Below are 13,952 nucleotides of genomic sequence, written 5' to 3'. Positions count from 1 at the left end.
GACCATAAGCTTCATGAGGGTAGGTTTTATGTCTGTTTTGCTTATAATAATATTCCAAATGTCTACCACATTACCTAGTATATAGTAGGTAATCAACATGTGTCCTTGGGATGAAAGGACGAATGACTAAAGGAATGAAAGAAAGAAGTGACATGGTCTGAGAAGGATTTTTAGAGAAGACCAAGTAGGAAAACACCATGAGCAAGGCATGAAAATTTTTGTGCCTCTACCATAGCCTGATCCCAGATATCCCCAAAACAACCCAGGGTAAGAAAGATTCACCACTCCTTCTCCTATCACCAGCCATGGCCAGGGTCCCTGCAAGATTCAAAATGAGCAATGTCTACTGTACCCAAGCACCTAGTGAGGAAGTGGAAAGGGGTGGTGAGGAAGGACTTGTAAAAGTACATCCAAAGTCCTCTTGGGTCACGCAACCCTTCTGAATATTTCATAAGTATCAGGGTTCTTATCCAGCCCTTTACTACCAGAGGCCTACAGATATCTCTATTAGTAGTAATAATGCCTACCTTATACAGTTATCATGAGGATTAAATGAGAAAAAAATATATAAGGCAGCTAGCACAGTGCCTAGCGCATGGTAAGCACTCAATATATGTTAGCTGCTATTATAATTGCTCCTCTGTAAAATGGGGATAATAGTGCCTGCCTCATAGGGTTTTTGTGACTATTAAATGAGATAATACATGCAAATGCTAGCACAGCACCTAGGACATAATAAGCACACAATAACTGTTAGCTATAATTTATTGTTATTCATAGAAGTAAAAGTAGCAGGAACAATAATATGATATAGTTCAGGCAAGAAGTCATGAAGGTCTGAACTAAGGCAGAGACATTGGGGAATCCAATGAGGTCAGAATTTCTCTGAAATGGTCACTTTGGGGCCCCAGAGATGTGGATTAATGTATAGAGAAAGGCCCAGAGATTAGTACACAGACAGTGGTGGGTAGGGCAGGTTGCTTCATCACCAGGCTGAGCTAGGCGATGCCCTGGGAGGAGGCCCTCCACAAAGCAGGTCCTGTCACCAGGGCTTAATTCCCAGCTCTGTTGATCAGGTAGGAATTGTCACTATGGCAGCATCTGGTTGCCTTACTCAACATATTATGTGGGGAGGAGACGAAGTGCTCTCTGACCAATCATCTTGGAGGAATGTCAGAAGGGAATATATGGCTGGTGGAGCCGACAGGGAAGGTGTGGCGAGGGCAATGACAGAACTTTGTGCTTCATGGGACCACGCTCCAGTGGGAGTCGTAAAGCAGGGTCTGCTTTGTTTCCATTTTTGTCACTGCTTTGTGACCATTTTCGAGGTCAAGGAATCAGCTGCTCTCCACAAGCAGCCCTTGTGCAGTGCTTTAGCAAGAAGTCCCCTCAGTCTTGGGGCCTCCCCATGCAAAAAGGCCATCTCCTCTACTTAACACAAACAAGGGTAAATGGGGATAATAGTACATCACAGGCACCAGAAATATTTCCTGGGGTGGGAGCCAGGCCCATAGGTGGTCCAGATATAGAAAAGCAGGGACCAAAGGATCCACAAGGTCTCTGAGGATGGCAACCGAATGATGATAGCAATAGCTTATTGAGCACTTCTGTGTACCAGGTGGTGTACTGAGAACTTTGCAGGAATTATCTTATATATTCCTCAAGAAACCCTAAAAGGTAGCTATTATTATTATCGCCATTACACAAGTGAAGAAACAGAGGTTTAGAGAGGCTAAGTGACTGTCCAAAGTGCCTGAGCCAGGATTCAAACCTCTTCATGGAGCTTCATGCATTCAAAATAAAAATAGTTGCCATAAATAAACACTATCTATTGGACAGACATAGATTATCTCTTTGATTCCTCACCACAACTCTGTGAGGTAAGTACTAATATTACTTTTTCCATTTTACAGAGCCAAGGCAGTTAGGTGGTTAAGAAACCTTCCAAGACCACACAGCTAGCAGAAGGCAGAGCAGGGACTTAAACTTAAGCAAGTGATCTTTTAACCTTTACCCTACCCTCTCTTTTGCTCCAAAACAGCTCTTTTGCCAGGGAAAACATGAAGACATTCACAGTCATATATCTTGGGCCACTTTTCTTTCAAAGTAGTCTGTTTTCAGTGATCTGATTGCTCCAAGTTTTCCACAGAGAAGGGAGAATTAGAATCATTGCAGATGGAAGAACTGAGGCCTAAAGAGGCAAAGTGACTTATCTGGCATTAGACACGGAGCAAGCAATTGAGGCCTTACAAGACCGTAGTTTCTTGGTTTCTCCTTTTCTTTCCTTTATCAAGAGACAGAGTCTCACTCTTTTGCCCAGGCTGGAGGGTAGTGGCATAATCACAGCTCACTGCAGCCTCAAACTCATGGGCTTAAGTGATCCTCCCACCTCAGCCTCCCTAGTAGCTGAGGTACACTACAGGTGCGCACCCCCATGCCTGGCTCATCTTTGGTTTCTTGATGCGTATTGGCTCTCATTACCGGAAACGGCAATAAAGAGGACAGATACTGCAGAAAATGAGTGCAAGTCCTCCCCTGAGGGCTCCAATTGGAAGGGAATTTTTAGAGAAATTATAGCCAATAGAAGACCTTTCTAGGAAAGAGCTGCGGAAAAGAAAACAAATGGTCTGTTTTTGTGCAGTGATGTTAAATTGCTCAATGCCCTATACTACAGTCAAAGTGAAATTTGGGCTACTTCAAAAAGGGCATTAGTTTAGGGTTTAAGGACGGACTTGGTCTCATACGTATAGTCTGGAAATTGCAGTGCATGCTTTGGTTATGTTCATGAGTTTGAATCATATCAATCCTAGATCAATGAGTCTGTATTGGTGGATGCCAAATATCCTTTGCTGCATGCTGCAAGTTTGATAATGAGAATCAGACAGGAAGAACTCGAGTGAGCTGGAAACCCAATAATCCAAGCCAACAACACTGTTGTTCATGTTATTCTGGGTCCTCCCCCTGGTTGTCTTCCCCCACCCAGGCTCCCTTTAGCTGAAAACATCCAGGAAGTCACTCCCTGCCTCCCAGAGGTCCTCTATACCCTTGGCACTAGTCTCCTGCTGGGAGTAGGAGGAAAACAAAAAGTATGTTCCACATTCCCATGATTTGTGAAGCAAACGATAGTCACGGGGATATCAGGAATTTATCTCTCAACGATAATATTTAGAGATTTACTCAGTTAACAATTCACAAGAATCAAGACTAATCTCTGAGCCCCACCCCTACAATGACACACCATAATTCTGGCAACATTTTGCTGCCATTAAAATGAACCTCCCCTTTCTTTCCTGGTCTTTATTGTTGCTTCAAGGCTCAGACTGGTCACACCCAAGAAGATCTGTTGCTTCATACATTCCCCTTTGGTGTAACACAGTCTTATTACCACAGGAAGCCCTTAATAGTAGAACACTCTGTTTAACCATTCAGACCCCAAGACCAGACAGAGATTCACTTTGCTGCTCACCATCTGAGTGAACTCGTGCAAATCACTTAGCTGCTCTGAGTCTTAGTTCCCTCCTCTGTAAAATGGAATGCTAACAGTATTAACCTAACAGAGTTGTGGAGAAAATTAAATGAGACAACACATGCAAAGAGCAGTGCAATACCTGACACACAACAAATAGTTAATAAATAGGAGCTATATATAAAAAAAAACACTTGCTGTCTCTGAAAGTTTGCCTTACAGAAGCATTTCCCTAGCTCCAACTACTCCCATAATGAAGTGAGGGGCTGAAAGTTGGGGCAGAAGGAAATAGTGGGGCAAATTGGTGTACATTAGTGCTGACTCCTTTCTTTTTGGCAGTTAGAAGGTAGGATGGTATCGAGAGATACCTATGGCTGAAGGAAATAGGATCAGTGAGATCAAGGGGAAGTGGGAAAAACCCACTGCAACACTGTGAATTTAATGAAGGGAAGAAGAACAAAAGTTGAAAAAGTCAAAGAGGGAATACAAATTTGAAATAGGATTCAAAGGAAAGCTTGGGCCAAAACAGTCTAAAAGTTATGGAAATCACTGTGCCCTCTCTCAGTAATGCTTCTTCTCAAGATATTGTGCCAAAAGACTTGAAATATACTCATTATTAAATGACTGGTCAGTTTGTTCGTCCAAACTCGCTCTTCTTAAAAAGAACACTGTGCTCTCCATTCACCTCTGCAGAAACCAGTCCCAGGGAGCTAGGCCAAAAGCCAGCCTCCCCAAGTGCAGTTTCATATCATAGATTTCTAAGCCAGAGCTCCTAGGTGACCTGGACTTCCCCACTTTTGAAAATGGTTTCATTCTCTCAAGCCAGAAAGCACCAGGAGATCTTGCCTCCTGAAAGTTACCTCTGGAGGGTGTTCCAGTCGTCTCCCGAATCACCTAAGAAGCTAGTTAACAAATAGATTTCCTGGGTCTACCCTTGGAGTTTCAGATTCAACTAGTTGAGGTGGGGCCTTGAAAATATATTTTTAAAGTGTCCCCAAGTGATTCTGTCACAAAGCAAGCATTGACTTTGGAGATGAGAATGCCTGTTTAAGTTGAAGGAATTACAATATGGATCATCAATTCCTAACGATGCCCTCATTTTATATGTCAGGAATCTGAGGCTCAGAGACATTTAAGCTGTAGTTCAGGGTCACACAACTAATTAATATCAAAACCAGAACTCGAACCCTGGACTTCCGCCTCCCAATTTAATGTAAGCTCCATTTACTGACTCTCTTTGCCTCTTTGTTAATGAGGTTTTTATTTTTGGATTAAGTATGGAGTCAGACATCCCCTCCCACTTCTAATCACAGTTAAAAAAACAATGTTACCTTTGCAGAATAGTTCATTAGAAAAGAAAAACATGACAATTTCCAATTCTACTTAAAGCACCAAGCATAGTTTTAAAAAGAAAGATGACCTTTCCACTTGTAACCATCAAAAAGTATAAATGTATCATATGATTTATGTATAGAATCCATATTTGTGGCTATGATGTTTCAATTTTAAATTATCTGGCAATTAAAAAGAGAAACACTAGTTTTAAAATAGGACATTCATTAGCATAAAAACTAAAACCACTTTTTTCAAGGCAGCAAAATTGAATAATTATATTATCTGGCCATCATTTCCTCTGTGAACTATGCTTACTCTAGTCCAAACCTTTAAAAAGGAGAAAAAAAGACAAATATTAGATACAATCTAAAGTCATTTGCCAAATACCAAGATTTTAAGGTAAGTGGAAAACCACAACTCATAATTGTCAATAGTTCAAGTAATCCAAATTATTCCTTTGGGGACAATAATCCACCCATCTTCTGACAGCTCAAAAGCGTCCCTGGGGTGGGCTGTGTCAACACCACACTAGGTAAAGTGAATTATGGGTAAGTACAAAGGGCATTATTAAACATATCAAATCAGGAAACTTCACTTTAAAGGCACCTACATATATCCCTAGAGGAGAGAAGTTGCCAAATCTTTAGTTAGCAAGTATTAGGAGGTATGCCAGGATCCTTTTCCAGCAGTGTCCAACTCTTGGAGCATTTCTCCTTTCCAGATGTGTTCTCCATCTGTAAAATGGGTAAGCAACAACTATCACCACTTTTTCCTGTTTCCCCATTGCCCTGCCACCTCCAAAGGATTTTAGGTTGCTACTGTGCTCTTCAGACAAAAGATATTTGTAAGCTACATAAACTACCACTCAGACTTCCATCTTCTAATCCACAGACCCTACCTTTGGCCTAAAGCACACACCAAAATACCCTTGACCATATCTGGATACTGGCAGAAAACAGGCACAAGAAGATGAGGCAAGCCCAGGCAGAGTGAGGGAAAAAGCGACACCTGTACTTGTTTGCTACTATTCCCTTTGCAGAGTGTGACATCACTGTTTATTTCTGTTAGAATAACTTCTCACAGGAGGACCTCAAACTTGTCCTCTTTGCAGGAAGCCAAGTTAGACAGAAACTGATTCCTACTCACCACTCAGCCTTCAGAAAGCTATGGAACCAATCTAGCTGACCTCAGAGATCAGTGAAGATGCAGCAGTAGATTTTTTCCAAGTGTCTTAAGATGAGATAGAGCTCTAAAGTTAGTTCATCATTGCCTGCTGTTGCGGATGCTGCCAGCAGAGATGACCCTAAATGGTCATTCATTTCACAGTGAATTTAGAGTGATTTAACGTTGGAAAATGCTTTCGACACAGTTCTAGTTGGAAATGAATTAAAGAGCATGTTTACTTAAATAATTGAAGGTGAAACATGTATTACACGTGTTCCACGTGCAGTTAGGGATTTCTGCTCCCAGCCTTTCTCAGCCTTTCCTTTCCTCCCAGTCAAATATGAATTTCAGCCTAGCATTTGATTTAACAGCCAAAACCTGAATTATCAGAAGACATCAGGAGGAGGGGGAAAATGTACTTGTATACACTGTAGTTGGAGTGTAACTTGCTAGAAACATTTTAGAAAGCAATTTGGCAATATCTAGAAAAATATTAACTGAACAAATCTAATCCTAGGAATTTATCTTAAGGAAATAATGAGCCAACTGTATATGACATAGTGCAAGGATATCTAATTGTGGCATTGTTTGCTTATAAAGGAATAGATTGAAAATTGTGATTTTTAAAAAAATCATAAACATTTCTGTACAGTGAAAGACATCCAAATCAAAGTTAAAAGACAAACAATAAACAGCTTAATATATTTGCAACATAGAGAACAGTTAAATGGTTACTATCCAAAATATTTAGAGATCCTCCTTATCAGAAGCAGAAAGAACAACTCAAAAGAAGGAGAACCCAGTTATCAGAAGCAGAAAGAACAACTCAAAAGAAAAACAGGCAAGGGATATGAAATGGCAACACAGAAGAAACACAGATGGCCAAAAAACACAAGAAAAGATGTTCAACCTCACTAGTACTCAATGAAATGCAAAGAGAAAGGAGATTTTTTTTTCAGCCTTCACATTGTCTAAGATTAAAAAGATCAATAATATCTGAAATTGATGAGGAAGAGTGTGGAGAAATGGCCATTGTTGATGGGAAGGTAAATTGTGATAGCCTTTCTGGGAGGCAGTTTGTCAGGCTCTATTAAAATCAAAGATGTGCAAATCAAACTCCAAATCAGCAACTTTACTACTTTAAATTTATATGACAAAATTGCTCACAGTGGTATGCAGAGATGTATGTACAAGAAGGTACATTGCACCAATATTTAATAATGTAAAAATAATCAGAAATAATGCAAAAATTCATCAACAAAGGTTGGATTAGAGAGATTATATTACAATTATATAATAGAATACTATGCAGTTATTTATAAGAATAAAATACACAGGGAGCGGAACATCACACACTGGGATCTGTCAGGGGTTGGGGGACAAGGGGAGGGAGAGCATTAGGACAAATCCCTAATGCATGCAGGTCTTAAAACCTAGATGATGGGTTGATAGCTGCAGCAAACCACCATGGCACATGTATACCTATGTAACAAACCTGCACATTCTGCACGTGTATCCCAGAACTTAAAGCAAAATTTTAAAAAAAGAATGAAATAACTAGATGTCTACTGGCAATAAAAGATCTTCAGACATATAGTTCAGTAAAAAGCATTCTGTAGAACAGCACATGGTCACATCTTTGATTATTTTATGTACATGAATATATTTATGTGAATATTCATAAAAACATGCACAATGTGACACATACCAACCTGTGTACATGGTGGGGGATCAGTGTTGGAGAGACAAGGAAGGAACATTCTACATCATATCTCTATTTTTATAAGCAAGAATGAGCATGTATTCTTTGATAATAAAAATGCTTTTGTAAACAAGAAGAGAGGCATGCTGTGCCACTCCCTCACAATGTCCAGCCCCCACTCCCAGCCTTTAAATGTGTCCTTTTCAAGGAGACAGTGTTCCAGAATCTAAGACAACTTCTAATACCCAAAGCCCTGAGCTTTTGGTATTTAGGTGTTTGACTAGGGTAAGAAATCTGGAGAGAAGTGAAAGAGTTGTCTCATTCTTTGGGAAGAATTTTTATTTCATTTAAATATGGCATGATTGCCACCCTTTCTGGACTGACTCCCTCCCCAGTCCTCCCAAATTCCCCACCTGCTTAGCTTCCCCACTTCACTTTCTTTCATAAGGTTGAAGCAACGTGACGTGGTTAGCTCACTTCAATTACTTTTCTATTTTTATCTCGAATTCAGGATCCAATTCCATTCTTTTATCCATAAGAAATTCCACTCTACCTCCTGTCCCCTGTCTATTTGGCACAAAGCTCATCCCAGCATTTCCATTTCCCTCCAAGTTAAGATTGACAATTCCACCTCTGGGAATCTTTCATATTTAGGGAGCTTCTACCAGTGACCCTAGGCTGTGTACCAATACCAACAGCAAGCAGAGCAAGAGCTCTTGACCTACAATGCCTTGAAATTACATGCACATGTCTGTGGATGAGAGGCCTTCTCTGGAGAGTGCATCAGTAACTTTCATGACTTTCAAGGGGATCCTTGGCACACAGAAAATGGTTATTAATTAATCACCAAGGTAAAAGGACTAGGATGATCAAATCATCCACCATGAATCTGAGGCAGAATATCCAGTCCTCAGGTTACCAACTGGGTGGTTGGCTTGGTGAATCAGACAACTATACACTCAAGAGGAGTGAAGAGGGAGAGAGAGAAACATGGTCTTTTAGGGCTCCACTAGAAACCTATCCCTCTGCTAAAACTGCCATGTGAGAGCCCATACTGCTCAGAAGTGGCCATGACCTCCAAGTCCCACCAAATGAGCCAATCCTCACTCTCCTGAACTACACAAGAAGGCAGTTAAGTCAAAGAGAAGAACACTGGGAGGCAGCAGATCTGAGTTTCAACTCTTAGAATGACTTCTGTTCTGTCATGTGGTAGCTGTGTGACCTTGGACAACTCACTTCACTTCTTCCATCCTCATTTTCATCATCCAAACATAAGGTTTACAACAGAGAAACTTCCATAGGCATTTGTAGCTCTATCATTCTATGAATGTCCCCCACTGAACAAGCATCTCCACTATGTACTCCAGAACAGCGAATAACTTCACTCTGGCTTTACAGCATCACACAGTCTTAAAGTCACACAGTTCTCTCTTGTGGCTAACAGAAATCCTTCATATTACAACTGAAGCTTGCTGCTTTCATGCAGAGAAGAGCTAATCTGAGTACAGAGTACTCTAGAACCAGTAACCCGAATGTCTTGACATTCATTTTGGGGTAGAGACTGAATGCCTTGTGCAACAGTCTCTACCCCAAACCCAGTTTGCAATGATTATCAGCCATTAAGTCTCAAGAACTCCATTCTCCTTTCAAGGCAGTTTGTAAAGAAAAAAAGGTTCTGGGAATTAATAGCAGTCAAGGGATCCAAGAAGGGTCAATAGTCACATGAATGCTATTTCCTTTACCTTTAAATTTCCTTAAAGATGGCCTCAGCTTCCCATTGACAAAATGGACCCCTGAAACTGTTGTTCAAGAAGCATCTGCTGTAAACAGGACTCCAGCCCAGGTTGGGTGTTGGGGCTACTGGAGAGAAATCCTGCACCAGCTAGCTTCCAACATGGCCCTTTACAACTGCTTCTGAAAGACAATTAGTCTGAAGGATAAAAGCAATTTTCCAACTAAACTTAATTCCTAACTCCAGGGTTCTCTAGTCAGCAGTGTATGTTCAGATTGATGGACTTTTTCTGAAGGCTGTACTGATGATACCTCTGGACCAGGATATTAAAGGCCAAGCTGAAATTTTCAGAATGTGAAAGGAAATAAACCCAGAGAACTGAGTCAGCCAAGGTTGAATGAGGATAGGTCTCTGCAGTCAAAGCAGAGCAGAGAAATGAGGCAGTCTGCCCAATAACTCAGCAGAAAGACAGAATTTGGGCCTGCATTATCAGGATAATTGCCTTAATTCTTCACTTCACTTTAATAATAACCTTGAGTTTACATAGAGCCTTTCTTCTAAGCAGCTCAAAATACTTACAGAGATATTATCTTAGTTGTCATCACACCATCACAGTCAGTGAGAGTGATGATTATTATCAGCCTCATTTTAAAGAGGGGGGAATGGAAGGAAAGCCGGGAGGGGTAAAGCGAGTCATCCAAGCTTACCCAGCAAGATGCCGACAGCCTCTGAAATCAGAACTCAGCAGAGAATGCTCTTATCCAAAGAACGTGTCTCTCAACACCAGTAGACCCAAATGCTTGTTGGAACACCATGCTTTATGGGTAATTCCATCTGAGAAATGCTGCATATTTTATACTCCTGGAGAGTCACAATATTCATTAGCCTAGTAAAGACTTTTAGAAGCCCTGCAGGAAACAAACCTGTTTATGTTTAAGTAAGAATTTCCAAAACTTAACTTGACCACAAAACCCTGTGTCTTTGTGTGTGTGTGGACAGGGAGAGGTGTGCCCTACTAACATTCTATGGAACTAGTCTTCTTTAGAACCTACATCAAAAAACACTGTCTAGTAACTAGACAGATCTGAGCATCAACACAGCTGACAGATCAATTCCATTCCAGCCCAAGCTTTGGAGAATGTATCTTAGAGATACTGCCTGATACCTTCTGGTATTGACAGCCAGTGAACAAATGACCTTTATGTGCCCAAAGTACCCTAGGCCATCAACTCCTCCACAGCAAGGTATTGTCCAGACGAGGAAAGAAGTCATTCAAGCTCATCTACTTCTGTCTTTCCTTTCAAATAGAACCCAGGGCTATTTTTGGTCTTCATTTAAGGGGAGAGGTGCTCCAGATGGGTGCTGATCCATGTTCTCAGAACCCACACTCTTACCTAGCATAATTTTGTGACCACCAGGCATTTCCAGTAGAAATAATCAGTCTTTTAGTCTCACTCCCAGGGCCATTTATCAGCCTATGAATGCAATCAGCACCAACACAACAAAACAGGAGACTCAGAATGTGCCCCTGTTCTGGCTTAATTGCACGAGCATTAGAGCAGTCATTATATATCCATTTTAAAACTAACATACAGCACAGAAATCTTGTACCATTGTTAATTACCAGTGAAACTACTAAAAGTGCCTAAAATGTAAAAATTCCTCAAGATCCCGTTCAGGTTAATTTCTATTTTATATACAGTTTGAATGGTAAAAGATCTCAGCCAATGGATTTAATGTTCATTACTAGCATTTTCATATTTTCTTTTAGTATTTATTAAACATCCACAGAATGAGAGGAAATTCTTGCGTTGAAGTTGGTAAATTTTTGCGCAAAAAGTAAATGTAATGCAGGTATGCCTGTCTTTATCCATTCATGGACTATTGGAAAAATTCCGTTAGTGGACTTTTGGTTAAAAGAAATTCACTGTAAAGGTCAGAGAGGCAGTGTTAATTAACATAATCTGATTATGAATCCTTTTGTAAAGCAGCAAATTCTGCAATGTAAATATTGTCCATTTAGTTCATTTGCCTTGGAATCTCACATTTACATATATCAGATTTGCTTAAAGCAAAACACACTAATATTAGTAAATGAGCCAGATGTTTCTTAAGATAGAGATGTGTTGTGGTCTTTATCAATCTGCAATACTGGCTTTTTTTGGATGTGCCACCAGTCATCACTCCAAACCAGAAAGACCCATTCTGAGTTTGTTGAGAATTTGGCAGTCACACTTCCAAGGACTCCCTGCAGTCTCACTTAACTATGACCTTTCTACCTTCATACATGCCATTCTTTCAACTTAGGATACCATTTTCCACTTAGCAACCTGGTGAATTAATTCTTCAAGACTCAACTCAAATGTCACCTTGCCCATGAAGCCTTTCTTGATCATAACCCCCATCCCCAATCAAGCATACCTCCCTCGGGCTCCCACAATACCCTGCCTGCCCCTTGTCATACACTTTACTCTAATTGTCTGTTTACACGCTCTATCTTGCCTACCAGATTGTGCACTCCCTGTGAGCTGAGATGATGTTTTATTCATTTATATACTTTCAATACTTAACGTTAATAACACATAGCAGGTATGCAAAAAATGTCTGCTGTTTGATTAATCACTACCTTTAACTGTATATTTTTGGACCCTGAAAAACAATGTTTTATTAAAACCACAAATAAAAATGTCAAAGAGAAAGTTTAGCAGTTTTGTTCGTTTTTATTGATCTCTTCTTTCTTTGATTAAAAAGTGGCCATACCAGTTCATACCTTATCATTCAAGAAAGAAAAAAAAAAACCTCTATATCAAATTCATGACTAATACATAGGTGCATTTAGTTTGTTCTTTTTAGTTCAAACATAGAACTACATCCTAGCACACCACTAACTTCATTGTAGTAAGACCTGAAAACATTAGGATGCGCTAATTAAAATGGGTGTGGGAAGGCACTGCAGGGATCACTGTAAGAGCTTTGGATCCTCATTGGCTGAGAGAGGAAAACCTGCTAAGAAAGTTGGGCATCTTTGGGAGAACAATAACGCTATCTGGTAGGGCTTGGTCAACCTGGCTCGAAATTCCGCATCCAGAAAGTCCTAAGCAACAGTCCCAGCTGGGGGGATTTCCATCACTTTGAAACCGATCGTTATCCTTCCAATATGGGCAGAACAGGTTGGATCTGATCCACCTGCGTGTTGCTGCAGTCTGGCTTGGCATGGAATGAGACCCAAGGACATGTAATGCCAAGAGTAGCCCAGCCCCATGGCGCAGACACACACACACACACACACACACACACACACACACACCACTCCAACTCGCACTCACTGAATTCCACACAAAACCCACACCATCTCCACGACACACACCACTGCATTCCTGTGTGCAGTCACATACAGGGAGTGCCCTCTCACATTCTCTCACTTCCCTAGTCTCCCGACCCACACCCCACATTGCCGGCGGACCGCAGCCTAGCCTGGAGCTGGAAGCTGAGGAGGACTGGTTTTGTTGTATGTAACAAAGCCCCAGGCACCCAGGTGCCCCGCTGGATCATCTCCATCCATCTCTCCCCGCCCCCATCCCTGAGCTCTCTGAACAAGAGAAAGCTCAGCCCGGGGAAGTGGATGCAGGGAGTGGGGACGCAAAGAAAGAGAGCTTTAGGGGTGGGCGGGGGCAGGAGTCCGGGCAGCTTCAGTGCTCTCTCGCCATGAACCAAAAAGGAAGGCGAACTGGCAAAGGGAACCAGCTGCCTTCCCAGCCTTTCGCCCTCCATCTATTCATAGAGCAAGACTGAAAACTGAGAAATAATCTACCATCCCTCCAGCCCCGTGCCCTCCTAGTGGCTGTTGGAGCCACAAGAGCTCCAGCAGCCCGCAACAAAGCGCCCTCCCTGCACAGACCTGTTCCAGCCTCTTCTTGGTCAGAGCGAAGGAAGGCGGTAGCCGAGGGTTCTGCCTTCGCTGCTGGGCAGGAGGAGCAGGGGATGGGAGGAGGAGCAGGAACTGGGGGAGGAAGGAGGACGAGAGGGGATACGAGATCACAGCCGCAGCGGTGGTGGCGGCGGCGGTGGTAGGAGGAGGAGGAAGAGAGAAGGAGGAGGCTGCTTCGGTGGCAGCTGCTGAGGATGCTCTGGCGAGAGGCAGGGCTGGGTGCGCGGGGTGCGGGCTCACGTGCGCCCCATGGCCCGGGGATGCGCGCGCGTCTGGGTGTGTGAGAGCATCTGGGTGTATTTTGACTGTGATTATTCCAATTACGACCTAGTCTGGAACTTGTGGTTCCTGCAGCCAGGCGGAAGTGAAACCCTTCCAGTCTCTCAAGCCTGACTGTTTAGGTCGGTGGGATGGGGGCTGGGGGGAGCGAGGGCGGGGAGAAGGTGCCCGTACCCCTTTCTTCAATCTTCTTTCTGGGCACTGGTAGCTTGCATCCGCACATCTCTCTGAAAACTCTATAGCCAAGGAGAAAGGAAAGAGACCAAGGACAGTTACCATCACCATCACATTGCATTGAGTGAGCACTCACACTGTACTGGGCAATGCCTGGACTAGTCAGAAGATA

At 42.1% G+C, this 13,952-nt stretch overlaps 1 protein-coding gene across 2 annotated transcripts in view; it reads right to left on the bottom strand.

Annotated features, from left to right (window-relative positions):
• The window catches only part of PAK3 (p21 (RAC1) activated kinase 3), a 303,836-nt gene extending 290,276 nt beyond the window's left edge, over nucleotides 1-13,560 (bottom strand). Inside the window, exon 1 of one of the 2 annotated variants that reach the window (XM_054473196.2) lies at nucleotides 13,298-13,560. The gene's annotated coding sequence lies outside the window, so the exon portion shown is untranslated. The remainder of the gene's footprint in view (nucleotides 1-13,297) is intronic. The other variant, XM_054473193.2, reaches the window with a different exon arrangement.
• Nucleotides 13,561-13,952: the final 392 nt, after the last annotated feature.

This window comes from Pongo pygmaeus, chromosome X (assembly GCF_028885625.2).
Source record: "Pongo pygmaeus isolate AG05252 chromosome X, NHGRI_mPonPyg2-v2.0_pri, whole genome shotgun sequence".
In the NCBI taxonomy this organism is placed as follows: Eukaryota; Metazoa; Chordata; class Mammalia; order Primates; family Hominidae; genus Pongo; species Pongo pygmaeus.
The sequence above is the reverse complement of the archived record's forward strand: the minus strand, read 5'-3'. Positions and strand labels throughout refer to the sequence as shown.